General features: G+C 47.8%; 1 non-coding gene across 1 annotated transcript; it reads left to right on the forward strand.

Moving 5' to 3' along the window:
- Positions 1-8,159: 8,159 nt before the first annotated feature.
- LOC133755649 (U6 spliceosomal RNA) lies at positions 8,160-8,266 on the forward strand. Its single transcript, XR_009865432.1, has one exon. It is a non-coding gene; the product is annotated as a U6 spliceosomal RNA (small nuclear RNA).
- The last annotated feature ends 9,806 nt before the right edge of the window (positions 8,267-18,072 follow it).

The following is an 18,072-nucleotide window of genomic DNA, read 5'->3' on the forward strand; positions in this document are numbered from 1 at the left end:
GATCTCAGCGTCCTTCAGAGGCAACATCAACACGAAGCCGGGCTCATGAGCAGGGCAGCCACTGCTGTCCCCGCATGTTGCTGAGCTGGGAAGACGCTGCCCCAGTTTTAATTTCTGGAGGAAGTGACCTTTTACGTTTCTGATCACAAGAAGTTAACTTGCTCCAGGAATGTGATTTCCTACCAGCTGAATGACACAGCAGTGATGAGCAGTGGAGACTAGAGGGATGCTTGCTCCTGGGTCCCTGACCCAATGCCCCCTGGGATGGGGGAGCACACCAGCCACGGGAGCAGCCAGGGCTCAGGGTGAGAATTTCCAGGGCTGGGTCGATTTGCAGCTGAGGATGCACAGAGCAGCCGTCATCCTCACCCCTGCCACCATCCTCCTCTCTGCTGACCACTTGTGGGCCCTTGTGCCACAGCTGCCACCAGGAAGCTGTGCTGTTCCCCAGTGAGGCTCAAGTAAGTGGGGGCACGGGGACCTCCTATTTCTGACCCCAACCTCCTGCCACTGCACCCCCACATGCTGACCACAGTCACATCTCTGTGGGCTCCCAGGGCACCCTACCAGCTGCCTTGTGCTGGCCACAGAGCCACCACGACCTCTCCGCGACAAGGACAAACCCAGCTGAGCCTGAGTCGAACTGGCGCTGGTGGGATGAAGTCCCAGCCCGTGGTGGAACCCTCATGGGTGGACCGTGGCCAGCCACATGGCTGCAGCTGGAGCAGGCAGGCCCTCCTCCTCAGGTGTGAGGAGTGGGCACACAGTGCTGGCACCTCTGAGCAGCTCTGGACAGTTTCAGGTGGCACTGGTTTGATAAAGAGGATGGGGCTGGGCCAGGGAGGCCCAATCATGGAGCAGACTCAGTGGGTGGTGGGTGGGGCACAGAGACAGGGAGACCCTGTGGTGGACTCCAGCCCTCCTGGCACCCGCGTTCCCCAATGTCCTCAGGATCTGCCCTCTCCCACGGATGGAAGCCCCCAGGTGCTGCGGTCCCAGTCTCCCGCCGGGTTCCCCCTGCCTCTACCAGCTCTTCCTCCTATGCTTGTTGGCCAGGGTGCCACCTGCAGGGGTGGGGCTGCCGAGGTGGGCCTGGGAGTTTTGAACCAGGGCCGATGTACCCAGGCTGCAGAAGCACCGTCAAGTCTTTGAACAAGGGTGGCCTGAGCCATTTGTTCTCCAATCACTCTGCGTCCCTGACCACACGTGTGCTCAGCACCAGGGAGACCCAGCTTAACTTGAGAACCCCTGGACCCGAGGGCCCCACCTTCCCCTCCTGTCCCTTCTGTCTTCCTCTCCCCAGACCCTGGAGGACAGCTACCCCCATGCAGCTAGGGACAGTGTCCTCCCTATGTCTCCACTGGGAAGGCTGGAGTGACACAACCCTGGAAGCCACTGGGCCATGCTCTGTTCCTAAGCTGGTCACTAAGCCAGCTCCCATCAAAGTGGCCCTGGAGAGGGCTATGTCCAGTGTGGGGGAGGCCTGGGCCAGGCAGTGGCAGTCAGGGTGGTGAGCAGTGTTGGGGTCAGGTGGACACTGGGGACCATCACGGGGATCCAGATGTCGTCAAAGGTGAGACCTAATGGGAGGGGCTGGGGCTGTGACAATGGAAGCTGGGGAAGGGGGTCTGGGAGGAGGGGCTGCTGGGCCGAGGACTCTGTGCCCATGGATTCCCCTCCTCAGGGAGTCCCCAGGAACCGGGACTAAAGCAGAGGACAGCAGGTCCCTGGTGGGAGACCCTGCTGGATATGGTGAGCCCCCCAGGCCTGGGGCTGGTAAATGCACTGTCCCTGGACTCCCAGCATGCCTTGCAGCCCCCGTGGACCCCAGAGCTGGCCAGTGCACAGGCATCACCCTTCCCCCATCCCTACCCTTTTTCTTCCCAGGGCCTGGCCGGCAGTGACCGCTGCCCCAGCCTACACTGGGTGAGCCCCTCCAGCTCAGCTGAGACCCCTGGGCCAGCACACACAACTGAGGCTGAAGCCCCCTGGGGCTGAGTTTGAGTGGCTTCCCAGCCAGTGTCTGCCTGGGGGCTGGGTGGCCTAGTGGGGCCATGATGGCAGCCTTTGAAAGCCCTAAAGCCTAAAAGCCAAGGAGAGAGTGGGGAGAGCCCCTCCCCCAGCAGAGAGGCCGAGGCAATGATGGCCATGCCCACGCTGCCATATAGGGCTGCTGTGGGCCAATTAAAGAGGAACCAAGCCTCTGGTTTGCTCCCAGATGCTGGGACTCTAATTAGAGACATCTTAGACCCAGTCCAGACGCTCTGCCCATGTCCTCCCCAGCACAGCAGAGCTGAGGGCCTGGGTCTTCAGCTGGTGTTCTCTCTGCCATGGGGAGATGGCCCCAGACACCCTGTTTCATCACTCTGGGCCCCAGGGACCTCCTGGTCTACCCACTCACTCCCCAGTCAGGGGACAGAGCCCCCCCCAGGGGAGGGGTTTTGAGTCATGGACCTGGACCCCAGAGGACAGAGACTTCCAGAAGGCAGGATTCTGGGGCTTTAGATACAGAGGCAGCCCAGCCACAGGGCTCCCCAAGCCTACCCCCACGCTTCCACCTGGGACGGAGGCTTCAGCCACTGGCGCCTGCCCCAGGTGGGATCCACTTTTTCTCCTGCAGCTCCAGGAGACTCCAGGCCCTGCTGCTACAGGATGCCACCCAGCCCACAGGGCAGGGTTTGTGGGGAGATGACTACGGTACTGTGATGGGGGCGGGGGGAAAATGAAAGACTCAGGGTCAGTGGCAAACACGAAGCCCACAAGGTCAGGGGGACTCTGTTCTTACCCCTCCACCACCCGGGCATTCTCACTGGCCTCCTTCAGATCTTCCTGGATGACCAGGTCTTTCGGGATTGACAAACTGCAAGGGTTTCCCACCCCGCACTGGTGATCTGAAACGTGGTGCAAATGGGCTCCAGCTCACCCTGACATCTGGCAACTCACTTCTCCCACAGCTGTGGCTGCCTGCTGCCTCTCCAAGCTGCTCGTGGTGCAGATTCCCACCCCACCCCCCAACCCCACATGTAGATCCCCCATGCACACATGTAGATACCTCCTTCCAGAACCGCAGGAAGAAGGTCTCCCTGAGTACACCCTGCCCAGTGGTGCTGCAAGGACCCTGGCCTCAGGGCTCCATGGCAGGGGCTGCCACAGGTGCATGGCTCAGCAGAGTGTCCAGCCCACAGGTACAGCATGGATTCGGCCTGTGAGTAATCTGCTGTTGAGCCATGGTGGGGTTTTGTGCACCGGGGGCTCAGCCTTGCTGCACCCTGGCAGAGATGCACAGGCCCCAGGCCAGGTGCAGTGCGATGCCTGGCAGCTGTTGAAATCTGTGAGGGGAGGCAGCACTCACATTCAGGCCACCAGGTCCTCTTGCAGCCCCAAACTTCCCTTGAGTTCCTGTCGCTTCCACCTGTGTGGCCTCAGCTCCCCACGTGAGCTCACTCATGGGGAGGTGAGGGCTGCACAAAGGGGCCAGGCTCACTGAAAGCCTCAGCAGGAGGGAGGAGACCCAACACCAGACCAAAACTCTGTGTACCCCGCGATGACTCCCACTCTCCAGCCAAGGGGCAGTCCCGCTTCTGGCTCTGCCACTGGCTTGGGGTCCTGACCATGGAGGGACAGATGGACAGATGCGTGGGGCTGTCAGCCTGGCTCTGAGGCCTAGACCCAGGGCCAGATGAGGGGCAAGGACTGTCCCCAGCAGGCCAGAGATCCCAGAGCCTTTGGACAAGACAGGAGGGGGCAGCAGGGGCCCCACAGCCCTGCATTTGTCCCTCCAGGTCCCACGTGCAGGTGCACAGGCCCTGCAGGGTCAGCTTCTCCTGTGGCCTCTGCAGGAGCTGTGGGGCTGTGGGTGGGGGTGGGGTCTGTGCCCTTGTCCTCCATTAGTGTAAGGACCCCAGCTGATCTGGACAAGGCCCACCCTTTGGACTGTGCCCTCCTCAGCACCTCAGACCCCATCTCCCAACGCAGCTGTCTCCCGAGGCTGGGCGTCCACTCAGAATTTCCCAGGATGCACCTGGACCCCTGGCAGGGGAATAGGAGGAGAAATGGGAGGGGCTGAGGGGACCAATCTGGAGTGTGTGTGTGTATGTGGGGTGAGGACTCTAAGTGGAGGCACTGGTGGTGGGCGGCAGGTAGAAAACAGCCCTGCCCCTGCACACTTAGGGGCTGAGATGGGCAGGTGCTGAAGGAGTGCCTAGCTGCTGGGGCTACTGCCCTGTGGCCCTAGGAAACCCAGAAGGGCTTTGGGTCCCTCACAGGCATGGCCCATGGCTTCCCTTGGTGCTGAGTCACCAAGACTGGCCCTCCTCCCCCAGGCCAGAAGAAGCCGCTGGAAGTCAACATCTTCACCCAGTGACCCCCAGTGGGGCCTGGGCTTGCCCAGGGGGCGAGGCTGCCACCTGCTCTGCCCTCAGCTGCAACTGGACCTGCAGCCTGGCAGCTTTGGGCCTGGCAGAGCTGGGGGTGAGGGTGGTAATGGAGGCCCGGGTCTCGGCATGGGAACAGCTGCCCCAGGTCCAGCTGCTGGGCTGGAGGCCAGGGGGGCACAGATGGGGAGGCACTGGGCCTGGCCAGACACTGCAGCCTTCAAGGGCTTCAAGACTCAACTGTGAACCTTCCACCTGCATACACTCCTCTTGCCTGTGCACACTCCCCTCACCGGCACACATCGCACCTCACCTGTATATCCCCCCTCAACTGTGCATATCCCCCTCACTTGTGTCCACCCAACTTCACCTGTGCGCACCACCCACCTGTGTACACTCCCCTCCCCTGCACTCACGCCCCCCTCCCCTGCAGATACCCTGCCGCACCTGTGCATACCCCCTCACCTGTGCACACCTCCTCTCCTGTGCACATCCCCTTACCTGTGCACACTCTCCTCACCTGTGACCCCCCACCTGCGCACACCACCCTCACCTATGCACATTCAGTCTTACCTGTACCCCTGGCCAGGCCTTAGCATGCCTGACAGGTGGGGCTGACACCCCAGGGAATGGCTGGTGTTGGTTTGTGGCAGGTGTGGTGTGGAGCTGGGAGGGAGGCTTTTATCTTCTCTCTGTGGCCTGCTGGTGAATCTGGGGCCCCAGCTGCTGCGGGGGAGGTGTGCAGAGCCCAGGATGGAGAACTCAGTGGCCTTTCTGGGACTTTCCAGGACTTTCTGTGGGATCTTCACAAACTGCGGCAGAGGCAGCGTGCTGAGTCTCTGCAAGAACAAGGCTTCTGAGGCAGGGGGCCTTTGGGGAGGATGCAAGCTGGGATGGGGGGGCTGCTTCATTCCACATAGGAGGGGAGTGGGATGGCAGGGGGCTCTCCCATGACTGGCATTTCCCAAGAGTCAATTAAGACATCGGGAACTGATTAGGTTCTGACACTGATGAAACCCAGAGGTAAATAGCAAAAGGAAAAGAAAATCTTGATTAGTCCTCCGTATAATTCTAATTATTCAAAGTTCACGCCTGCAGGGAGTGGACTAGGGATATTTATTTATATCCCTTTTTGTCCATCAACTTTGTGAATCTAGATTACCAGAACCCAAACTTTACCATGAGAACCTGGCTGGGGCTGGGGCTGGGGGTGGGGCTGGGGCTGGAGCTGGGGCTGGAGTGGAGCTGGGCTGGGCTGGGATAGGCTGAGCTGAGCAAGGGCTGAGGTTGAGGCTGGGGATGGGGCAGTGACCTGGGATGGGTTGGTGATGCAGCTGGGGCAGGGGCTGGGGCAGGCTGGGGCTGGGGCAGGGGCTGGGGCAGGGGCTGGGGTAGGCTGGGGCTGGGGCTGGAGCTGGGGCAGGCTGGGGCTGGGGCTGGAGCTGGAGCTGGGGCTGGTGCTGGGTCAGGCTGGGGCTGAGCTTGGGGCTGGGGCAGGCTGGGGCTGGGTCTAGGGCAGGCTGAGCTTTGGCTAGGGCTGGGCTGGGCTGGGCCGGGCCAGGCCAGGCCAGGCCAGGTCAGGTCAGGGGGCTTGGCCTTGGGGTGCAGATGACCTTCCCTCCCTCCACAGCAAGAAATGCTAGAATGTCCCTGTTTGGGGCTCAGCCTTGTGCCGTCTCAGCCTCCTTCTCTTCATCCCATGGAGGTGGGAGAAAGGAGAGGAAGGAGTAGCAGGTCTGGGTCATATGGGGGAAGCACCCAGCAGGGCTGTTGCCCCAGCGTTGACCCTGCAGTGGCTGCCACCATGGACAGTGGAACCAGGAGGCACTGCCTGGTCTGACAGTCCTGCTTGGTCATCCAGGGCTGGGAGCCACCCCCTCTCCTGCACACACCAGTTTCCGAGGCCATGTCTCCCCGAGGAAGTGAAGAAGCCCATGGGTGGTTGAAGCCAAGCCCAGAGCTTAGGGCTCAGGAAGCCTTCATGGTTTGTAGTGACAAGAAAGGCTGAGGTGGACAGAGGCCACAGGAACACAGACGGGGACTACAGGACGAGGACAGGGGCCACAGGGACGAAGACAGGGATGTTTTGCACAAAGCCATCTTGGGGGCATTGGGGGTGTGTTGCAGGATCCTGGCAGACCCCAGAGTTTGGGGGAAGCTGGGACCAGCATGGGGACACTGCAGTGACTCAGCTGCCAGTGGTGTTAAGGGACCCTGACCTGAGATGCGATGCCCACTGTAAAGATGCAGGTCTCCTGCAGCCCAGCCCCGCCATGTCCTCAGCCCCAGATGAGCAGACAGCCAGGGGCACGGGGCACTGTGTTCTGAGTCAGCAGGGACTGCAGGAGACAGTCTCCAGACTTGGTCTTGGGGCTCGTGGGCCCTATCCCTCACAGCTCCCAGCAGCGTTCCTGTTTGGGGGTGAGCTTACTGAGTAGGGGGTCAGGAAGCATTGTTTGCTCCCAGTCCCTGCTGTCCCAGGCCTGTGATATTCAAGCCCTGGAGACCCCCACCCTCTGGGGTGGCTTGGAAGCAGGAGCAAGGGGGCCTCTCAGCGCAGAGTGGGGGCAGGGAACTCTGTGCCCTGCCTGAGGTCTGCCTGCTACAAAAAATTTATTGAAATAAATCTAACCAATGGTATCAAAGATCTCTACAATGAAAATTGTATTAAAAGAAGAAATAGACATTAAAAGGTGGGGACACCTTCCATGGTCATGGATTGGAAGAATCAACATCTTCCAAATGTCCATACAACCTAAAGTAACTTATAGATTCAATGTGATACTAATCAAAATATCAACAAAATTCTTCTCAGATCTAGAAAAAATGATGCTAAAATTCATATGGAAACACAAGAGACCCTGAATAGCTAAAGTAATCTTAGGCAACAAAAGCAAAGCTGGAGGAATCAGAACACTAGACCTCAAAACATACTACATGGCAGTTACAAACAAAACAGCCTGGTACTGACACAAAAACAGACGTGTAGACCAATGCAGCAGAATAAAAACTCTAGACATTGATCCATGCATCTACAGTCATGTATCTTTGACAAAGTTGCAAAAATCAACCTCTGGAGCAGACAGTCTCTTCAGCAAATGCTGCTGGGAAAACTGGTCCTCTGCATGTACAAGTGTGAAACAAGACCCCTGCTTTACATCTTACACAAAAATCCATTCAAAATGGATCACAGGCCTAAATCTACACCACAGTACCATCAAATTACTAGAGAACTTTGGGGAAACCCTACAAGACCTTGGCATAGACAAAGAGTTCTTGGAGAAGACCCCAGAAGCATAGGCAACCAAACCCAAAATTAACCAGAGGGATTATGTCAAACTGAGAAGCTTCTGCACTGCCAAACACTCAGCAAAGTGGAGAGGCAAATGACAGGGTGGAGAAAATATTTGCAAACCATGCAACTGACAATTAACTTCCAGAATCTATAAAGCACTGAAGAAACTCAACAACTACTAAACAAACAATCTAGTCAAGAAATGGGCAAAGGACTTGAATGGACATTTTCCAAGAAAAGAAATTCAAATGGCCAATAGAAGCATGACAAAAATGCTCAGGATTGCTATCCTTCAGGGAAATGCAAATCAAAACCACAATGAGGTTTCACTTCACCCCCATTAGAATGGCTCTCATACAGAAATCAACAAACAATAAATGCTGGCAAGGATGTGGGGAGAAGGGTACCTTAGTCCACTGTTCGTGGGAATGTAAAATGGTACAGCCACTGTGGAAGACAGTAATGAGATATCTCAAAAAGTTGAATGTATTGTGCTCGCTTCGGCAGCACATATACTAAAATTGGAACGATACAGAGAAGATTAGCATGGTCCCTGCACAAGGATGACACGCAAATTCGTGAAGCGTTCCATAAAAAAAAAAAAAAAAGTTGAATGTAGACCTATCATATGACCCAGCAATCCCATACCTGGGAATTTATCCAAATGAAATGAAATCAACATAGGAAAGTGTGATCTTTACCCCTGTGTTCATTTCAGCTCAATTCACAACAACTAAGATATGGAATCAACCCAAATGTCCAGTAATTGAAGAGTGGATAAAGAAACTATGGTACATATACACTATGGAATACTACACAGTGGTAAAAATGAAATCCTGTCATTTGCAACAAAATGGATGCAACTGGAAACCATTATATTTAGTGAAATAAACCAGTCACGAAAAGACAAATACTATATGGTCTCTGGAATCTGTGGTAGCTAATGAAGTACTTAAAAATGTAATGTATAGGAACAAAATTGACACTTGAAGATATGATGATTTTGAAGAGCCTTTGCCTTGACTGTTAAAGAACAATGTTTTTCTTGTTTGTTTTTTTTTTGTTTTTCTTCTTACTAATAGGTGAACTCTCTACTTAGTATAGGGTTAATCTTATGAATATAAAAGTTAGCTGAAAATTTACCTCTGTAAAAAACAGGAATTGAACAGGAAAAGGGAGGAGGAAGAAAGGCACGAGTATGGGTGGTAGGGAGGAGGGGGGAAAGAATCATCATGTTCTTAAATCTGTATATGGCAAATGAATGAAGCTCTATTCCTTAAACAAAACTGAAAAATACAAAAAAAAACCTACAAGTATATCAGTGTAAAAAATAAGGAGGCACTGACTCTTGTTGACTTTGTGGCATAGTAGGCTAAGACTGCCTGCAGCAGCAGCATCCCATATGGGAACCAGTCTGTGGCCTGGCTGCTCCTCTTCTGATCCAGCTCTCTACTAATGGCCTGGAAAAGCAGTGGAATATGGCCCAAGTGCTTGGGCTCCTGCACCTTTGTGGGAGACCCAGAAGAAGCTCGTGGCTTTTGCCTTCAGATCAGCCCAACTCCAGCTGTTGCAGCCTTTTGGGGAGTAAACTAATGCATGGAAAACCTCTCTATCTCTCTCTTTAATTCTGCATCTCAAATAAGTAAATAATATTTTTTAAAAAATTAAATGAAAATAAGTTATCTATGAATAATATTTTCATATATATTTTATATATGAACTACATGAAATTTATTCCCTTTACATATATTTTCAAAACAAGATTTATATGCTAATATAACTTTAATGATCTGTGATTACTTTAAAATTTACAGCACATAGGTGAAATTCACTTGATTTCATTGGATTATTCTTTATAGTTACAGCCCTTGCTTTTATTCCTGCTGAACATGGTCTTTTTACTTCTTACTTGTTGAACTATTTTTAGTGCAGCATTAATCTTTTAAATTCATGTAAATTTAAAATGTTATCTCAAAAATAAAATACATAAAAATTTGAAAAGAATGACATTTGTGGCTTTTTAGATTTTTGGTGTGTATGTTAAGAATTATGTACATAGGTGGGCTGGCACTATGGTGTAGTGCACTAGGCCTCCACCTGCGGCCCTGGGGTCACAGATGGATGCCAGTTCATATCCCAGCTGCTCCTCTTTCAATCCAGCTCTCTGCTATGGACTGGGAAAGTAACAAAGATGGCCCAGGTGCTTGGGCCCTTGCATCCATGCAGGAGAACCAGAAGGCCCTGGTTCCAGGCTTCGGATCTGCTCAGCTGCAGCCTTTGCCATCATTTGGGGAGTGAACCAGCAGATGGAAGACCTTTCTCTCTTGCTCTGTCTGTAACTCTACCTCTCAAATAAATAAATAAATAAATAAATCTTTTTATTAAAAAAAGAATTATGTATTTGGGTCCCACAAGACAAACACATAACAGGTTAAGCTGCTGCCTGCAGCTCTGTCATTCCATATAGGCACCTGTTCCAGTTCCAGTGGCTCCATTAGTTCCCTGCTCATGCACCTGGTAAAGCGGTGAAAGATGGCCCCAGTGCTTGGGCCACACACTCACATGACAGACCCAGAAGAAATTGCTGGCTCCTGGTTTCATTCTGGCCCAGTGCTAGCCATTGCAGTCATTTGGGGAGTAAACCAGCCAATAGAAGACATCTCTCTCTCTCTGTCTCTCCCTCTATAACTCTGCCTTTCAAATAAATACACCTTTTTAAAAAAAATAATTATGAACAAATTGAAATGTCTGTGTAATGATTCTCAACACCAGGAAAATCTAAATTTTAAACAAAAAAATAAGCCTATCTTTTAATCCCATATTCCATTTTTATATTGCTGTAAAACAATTTAGTTCCAAATACACATGCAAACACTCTATGATTTTTCTTATGTTAATGAAACAATCAAAAATAAATGTTCATTTCCAGTCTTTCCACTCAGCATGACAATAAAATCAATTTACATATTTATTATCACTGTCAATATTAATTAAAATATTTCCAACTACTTTAATATTAGCATGATATTAAATATTTTATAGCCCCTTAACCCTATGCACCAAATAAGATATTGGTATTTTTAGCTTAATTTTTATTAACAACAATTGTACACACTTATGGGCTACAGTGTGACATTTCAATATCCTTATATTATGTATGGTGATCAAATCAACATTTATTCTTCTTTGATATTATTCTATGGTTGAAGTCCTTGAGTTCCTGTCTCCTGTTTTCTCATAAAACATGTACTAGATTACTGTGACCTAGTCACCCAATTGTACTGTATGACAAGAGGAACTCACTCCTGATGTAACTCTGACTGGCACCAAATATCCAAAATGTTTTCCCGTATAGTTTTAAAAATTGAATTTGTTTGAAAGGCAAAGAGACAGAGAACAGAGAGAGAATATGTGTGTATGTGTGTGAGAGAGGCGGATAGAGCAGGAAAGAGAGGAAGACAGCACTTCCATGCCCACAATAAGCAGAGCTTATCTGGGGTAGACTGAAACTGGCAGCAGGGAATTCAGTATCAGTCTCCAATCTGGGTAGTGTGAATGGAACTACTTATGCCATTACCTACTTCCTCTGGTATCCCAAGCAGTCTTTCTCACTATGCCAAATGCCATTCCACAACCTTTTGTAAATATTCTGAAATACCTCCAGCTTCCACGGGATGCGGCCATAGTCCTCTGGGTGCACTCCATCACTGTGTGGTCTCCTGCTCCACCTTAACTCCACACTCCCCACACATGACTGTGACTTCATCTCTTATCCCCCATCAGCCTATCACCTCCACTTTTGTATATGGTCTAACATGACAATACAGCATCAACTTTTGGTATGTGGGTACCAAGTCTGTCTCTGCCTGAGATGTGGGTACTGACAAGCCCAGTGTGCCATGCTGCTCTGTGTCACCTGCTGGACCCTGTAACCCAGACAGAACAGGTCAGCAAATCACAGAAGGACAGGTTTGAGGCAACAAACCCAGACCATGAGCCAGTAGGTGAAGGCCAAACTGGCATCTGCCAGTTTCTACCAGATTCCTACTCAGCTCCAGCCACAGCATCTGTGGTAATGGAACCAGTATATGGTATGAGGGAGACCGGCCCACTAAGGTTACCCTCTTTTTCTCTCAGGTCTAAAAATACCATAATTGATACTATTTCAATATTCCAAAATCTAGCTTGTAAGAAAAAAATAATCTATTTTGAGTTATTCGAAGTCTACAATTTTATAACTTTCTGCAACAAACATACTCAGCAAGTAACCATTACCTCCTAAAATTTCCTAAAATGAGTACTCAGCCAGCAGCCATTTCTTCCTAAAATTCTGGAGGAGTTCTCTAATAGAATTGGCTCTGATAATAAACAGAGTCCCCATATTCCCAGTAAATGTAAAAATATACAAGGAATATATAGATTTTTAGATGATATTTCTCTTCATATTACCACATTTGTACTTTTTTTTTTATAGGCAGAGTAGACAGTGAGAGAAGAGAGACAGAGAGAAAGGTCTTCCTTTGCCATTGGTTCACCCTCCAATGGCCACCGTGGCTGGCGCGCTGTGGCCGGTACACCATGCTGATCCGATGGCAGGAGCCAGGTGCTTCTCCTGGTCTCCCATGGGGTTCAGGGCCCAAGCACTTGAGGCATCCTCCACAGCCCTCCCTGGCCACAGCAGAGAGCTGGCCTGGAATAGGGGCAACTGGGACAGAATCCGGCGCCCCAACTGGGACTAGAACCTGGTGTGCTGGTGCTGCAAGGTGGAGGATTAGCCTAGTGAGCCACAGTGCCGGCCATATTACCACATTTGTAAAGTGAATAGAAAACAGGTAATTAGAGCAGGATATGTTCCTCAGGAATTTTTCACATAATTAGGGAAACACTGCACATCACAGAGACAGAATCAGAGTTTGGTGGGAGGAATGGCATCAATGACTCAAAAAACTATGAAAAGTGGTAGAAATCCACAGCATCAGGGCATCTTAATCCAGCAACTCAACAAAAGACTACCCACCTGGCAGTTCCCCAACCTGCCATCTGAAGGCAGTAGGCTAAATCCCTCCTGCAATTGTACGTGATCTCGCCAATGTAATCTACACTTTATCATGTACAATAGAATATAGAATTCCTAGCATACAATAAAACCTACCATTTATAGCATACAATCTAATAACCAATTTATCCTTCCTGCCTCCTGCTCCTGAAGGCATGAGTTCCTGGGACTGCAGCCAGGGCCCACATAGGGAACATGCACAGATTTCCACAGCACTTACCCAGCCAGGATGGATGACCCTGTGGATTCTGGTGAACCTACTGCCATGCCTCTTCCACCAGCGGGACCACTCTTCCTGCAGTTGTGGTTCTTCACTGTTCAATTCCTTGTTCTGAGGATCCACACTAGCACTCAGCACCCACCTGAAGAAAGTAACCCGCGGCATGGGACTCCAAGCAGGCAAAAGGGCAACAGCACCCCTGAGTAGCCTTTATATAAACTCGGTAGCCAACAGAGTACATCAACTCTGACTGGATAACCACCCACAGGTGCCAACCAATCAGAAAGCAAAGAGCAAGCCTGCTCAGCCTTGCACAGGGGTCGTGGCTACAGGTTGCCACACAGGGCATGCTCTATGGCTCAGGAAGCAGTGGCCCAAGTCTTCTGAGTAGTAGGACAGCAGGCCATTTTTCTAATGGTGTCAACTCTATGTTGTTCCATGGAAAGTATCCAAATGTCCCTAAGCCAGTACTCATACAGGTACAGTGATGTGGGGCAGTCAACTTACACTTACAGCACCAGGCCAGAGGAGTTACAGACCTTATCCTGGAGTTTAGGGACTCACTGCCAAAACTTGTGAGAGCAAAAATACTTCTACATGCAAATACTCCTCAGACAGCGCCCAACACATCCTGAACTCTGTAATAACCTCAACTGTTGGGATTTGTAGGGCCATGCTTTGTAATTATGTCATTTCTGCTCACATCTTCTTCATCCATAATCTCCACGAAGAAAGGGAAGAAAGGGATCTTCTCAGCTTACTCGCAATTCCTGAGCCCATGACTGTAACCCTGTAGAGCATTTGGAAATGAGTCCTCCAGCCAAGAGCCCACTTACCTATCCCAATTTTGGCATCTTGGTTGTGTGGATATTAGACTGGAGGTCAGCAGGTCTGGGTTCTTCTGATCCATGCCTGCCACTAATGGAAGCCCAAGGTCCCCAAGTGAAGGTTACTGCTGCCAAAACAGATTGTGCTGTTAAGTAATCCAGCGTGCATTGTGAGCAAAAGGCATGGGAATATGTCCTCAAGGATACAGGTCAATCAACATGGCAAGGTCCTACAGGATTCTCCTCTTGATCTCACAGTAATCATTTCCCAGTCTCTACAGAGTCTCAAGGATTGGTCAGTAGCTCAAAGGGATGGATCAGGTCTCTCTTTCCCCTAAATACAACACTGAGCTGAGCCTTAACACACAGAACACACCAGATTCCTGGAACTAGTAGTGCATGAACCCCCATGAGGAAGCCCACAGAGGTGTGGGAAAGACTGCAATGGAAACATCTCTGTATGAATTGATCAATACTGTGACTGCAGTGACAAAGACATATATTGTGGTCTACAGGGGACTTAGAGAAGGACACATTAACATTGATTGGGCAGAAATCAGGGAAGACTTACCCTCAGGAGTGACATGTGTGCTGGAAGCTGTAAGAAGTAACTGATTTTTGTGTCTTGAATCTGTTGCAGGAAAGGGCAAAACAAGCCTCCTGAATCAACACTTGCATCCTGGGGAATTTCCCTCAGTCTCCCAACTTTAGAGACCATTGGGAGGCTGATAAAATCTGGATATCAATATCCATCTTTCCCTAAGCTGAAATCACTTATATTCAGTTTGTCTTCTAAATTCACTCCCCTACATGACATACTCAAAGTATGTCTAATAGGAAACACCAAACTTACCTGTTCCAGCTCTTGGTGCCTGTGTCTAACTCTATACCTCTTCCTCTCCCTCTCAGCTCGCTCTCTCTCTCTCTCTCTCCACACACACACACACACACACACACACACACACACACTCACACTTATCCATCCATCATATTTGAATAAACCTAGGTGCTCAATTAATTGTTTTATTGACTTTATATTAAAACCTGATTTCAATTCCATCCACTTCTCCATATCAACTTTCTGCAAACAGTTGATACACAACAATCTCTCTTCTGGAACACAGGAAAATAGTACTTTTATGCTCTTGATTCATTTAATAGTCTTGTATTAACATATCTCTTATTAGAATCTGACATTATACCCTTAACCATCTGTATTCCATTTTCCATACTGCAGATTCACTGTGCTTAAAATTCTTAAGTTATATAAACTTATATACTCCTAGTTAAAATTTCCTGTTGGTTTTCTATTGCTTTCTATATGCTGCCTATTCTATTGCTTCTAATGACAAAATCGTATATAATCTGTAACAAACTTCCTATATTTTCCTGAGTAAAACTTTTCTATTTCACAGACCATAAGTAAATAATTATATTCCCTTAAGTTCATAAAATGAACTGAAGATCCCACATAGAATGTTGATTTAGGAAGACTCATGGACATGTCATTTCATTGGAGCAACCAGTAAGTTAGAAACCATGATCAGAATCAACTCTGGGAAAACTCTTTATCATAATGTGACCATCACATCCACCAGAAATGTCTGTGTTTAAAGCAGTGTTTGTAACAGTTTGCTGTTTAAGAAAATATCAGTAACACTATGACCATAGATAATGCTACAAAAAGTTCAGCAACCACACATCACAGGAATTAAAGACTTTAAAAAATATTTTGATAAGCTCACTATAGAAATGAATTACTACCTAAAATGATTTGAGATGCCAAGGACTCTAATATCCATGGTTACCACATTTTAATTCCCAAACTGTCTAGTTCTGAGAAAAAAATTTTTTTTCAAAGAAATGAGGAAATACTATGGTTCAGTATTGTAAACAAATAAATAACAGAATGCATCTTCGTCTCCTCACAGCTAAGAATTTCCCAGAAGGTTCTTCCAGCTGGTCTGAGGTTGACACAAAGAGCTGCTCTCAGAGACTCTGGGCCTGTGGACATGGAAACCCAATAGAACTTGGGCCCAGCAGGTACCCAGGAACCAGGCCTAGGTTCCCCTAAGCATATGACCAGAAATCTCATGCCCTGCATGCTTGTTTCTCTTTCTTGACCCCTTCATCTCTTCTTTTGATCATAGATTTGTATTAGTGCAGCTCTATTGTAAGCTTTGATAATGGCAGTTCAATATCACAATATTTGTTCTTTTTCAAAATCTGCTTAACTATTTCATGCTTTATGCATTTTCAAATACATTTTGAATTAGCGGATGAATTTTCACATGAATGCACACATACAGTTGTAAGGATTTGATGGCATTTCTATATATTTTAAAATCAATTTTGGAGAATGTATATCACAAAAACATTTTTCTAAAATCATAAACATATATCTCTCCTATTCAACTGGATCTTCTTTAAATTCTCACTGTAATTTTTGTTCTTAGCATAGGGATATTACATGTCTTTTATTTTTTCCCAGGGCCAACACTGTGGCATATCAGGTAAAGCATCACATATGGGTGCCATTTCGAGTCCCAACTGCTCCACTTCCCATCCAGTTCTCTGCTATGGCCTGGAAAACCAGTTGAAGATGGCCCAAGTCCTTGGGCCCTAGCACCTGCATAGGAGACCTAGAAAAAGTTCTTGGCTCCTGGCTTCAGATCAGTGGAGCTCCAGTGGTTGCAGCCATTTGAGGAGTGAACCAGCGGATGGAAGGCCCCCACCCCCTTCCTCTGCCTCTCTGTAACTCTGCCTTTCAGATAAATAAATCTTTTTTAAAAATTCCCAAGTATTTTATTTTTAATTCTTTTGTAAATTATTTTCATTTTCATTTCTTTTTAATAGAAATGCCAGTGAATTTTTCATGCTCACTTCATATCCTGAGGCCTACCTTAATACACTGAATTTTTCTCAATTTTCTCTTATATAATTCTAATATATGATGAATAAATAAAATAATAGCTTCTCCATTGCTAGTGTTAATATTTTGTTGATTTATTTCAAGTAACTTTGCAAATTATTAATTCTTCTATTGTATGGTGTGTGCTATGATCATTGTTATTTATTTGAACTTACTTCCTTTAGGATTATTTTTCTCTTTTTCTTTCATTTTTTATTATTTATATACTTTTAAAATTTTAACCAATAGACAAAAATTATAGATATTTATAGAGAACTATGCTATATTTTGAGATACATAGATAGTGCTTTTACACAGGTTCAAATCAGGTTAAACAAACCTATCTCCTCAAACAGGTATCATTTTGTATGCTGAAAATATTCACAATCCTATCTTCTAATATTTTCAATGGACAGTACATTATCGTTTTCTGTAGTCACCCTACTGTGAAACAGAACACCACTTCTATCTCCTGGGTACAGCTCAGTAGAGCTATAACATGGAACCCTTTTGTCTTTTTGATGACAGCTGAGATAACTGGAGTGTCATGATTGATATCTTACTGTGGATTTGATCTCCATCACCCTGATGATGCGATGTTGAACACTTTTTCATTTCCCTGATTGTCACTTCTGTATTCCTTGAAATAACTTCTGCTTAGACCTGTGCATTTTATAATAGAATCATGTTTTTTTTTGCTATTGGTTTGTTTCGTACATAGCATTACTAATCCTTTCTCAAAGTATACCTTGCAAATATTTCCTCCACTCTGTAAGTTGCCTCTTCACCCTAGTCTTTGTTTCCTTTGGAATGCATAAGCTTTTTAATTTGATTAAATCACATTCAACTATGTTTGCTTCCTTTCCTATGCTTTTGGGGTCTGATGAAAATAATGGGTGCCCATTCCAATGTAGTGAAGAATTTCCTCTGTGCTTGTTTTTACTAGTTCATAACTTCAGGTCTTAAATTTAGATCTTTGCTACATATTAGTTTATTTATGTGAATGTTGAGAGACAGCATCTAGTTTCTTCTGTTGCATGTGATACCCAGTTTTCTCAAATGATTCTCACTGAAGAGACTATTTTTTCCAAAGTACATTCTGAGCACCTTGACAAAGGTCACATGGCTATAAATATGTGGGTTTATTTCTAGGCTCTCTGTTCCTTTAGATTTTTTTTAAGATTTACTTATTTACTTAGAAGGTGGGGTGAAGGGGAGGGAGGGAGGGAGGGATCTTTAATCCACTGGTTCACTCCCCAAATGGCCACAACATCCAGGGCTGAGCCAGGCCAAAGCCACGAGCCTGTAACTCATCTGGGTTTCCTAGGTGGGTGCAGGAGCCCAAGGATTAGGCACATTAGCAGGGAGCTGAAACAAAAGTGGAGCATCT

The sequence above is a fragment of the Lepus europaeus genome, unplaced genomic scaffold (assembly GCF_033115175.1).
Source record: "Lepus europaeus isolate LE1 unplaced genomic scaffold, mLepTim1.pri SCAFFOLD_66, whole genome shotgun sequence".
Lineage (NCBI taxonomy): Eukaryota > Metazoa > Chordata > Mammalia > Lagomorpha > Leporidae > Lepus > Lepus europaeus.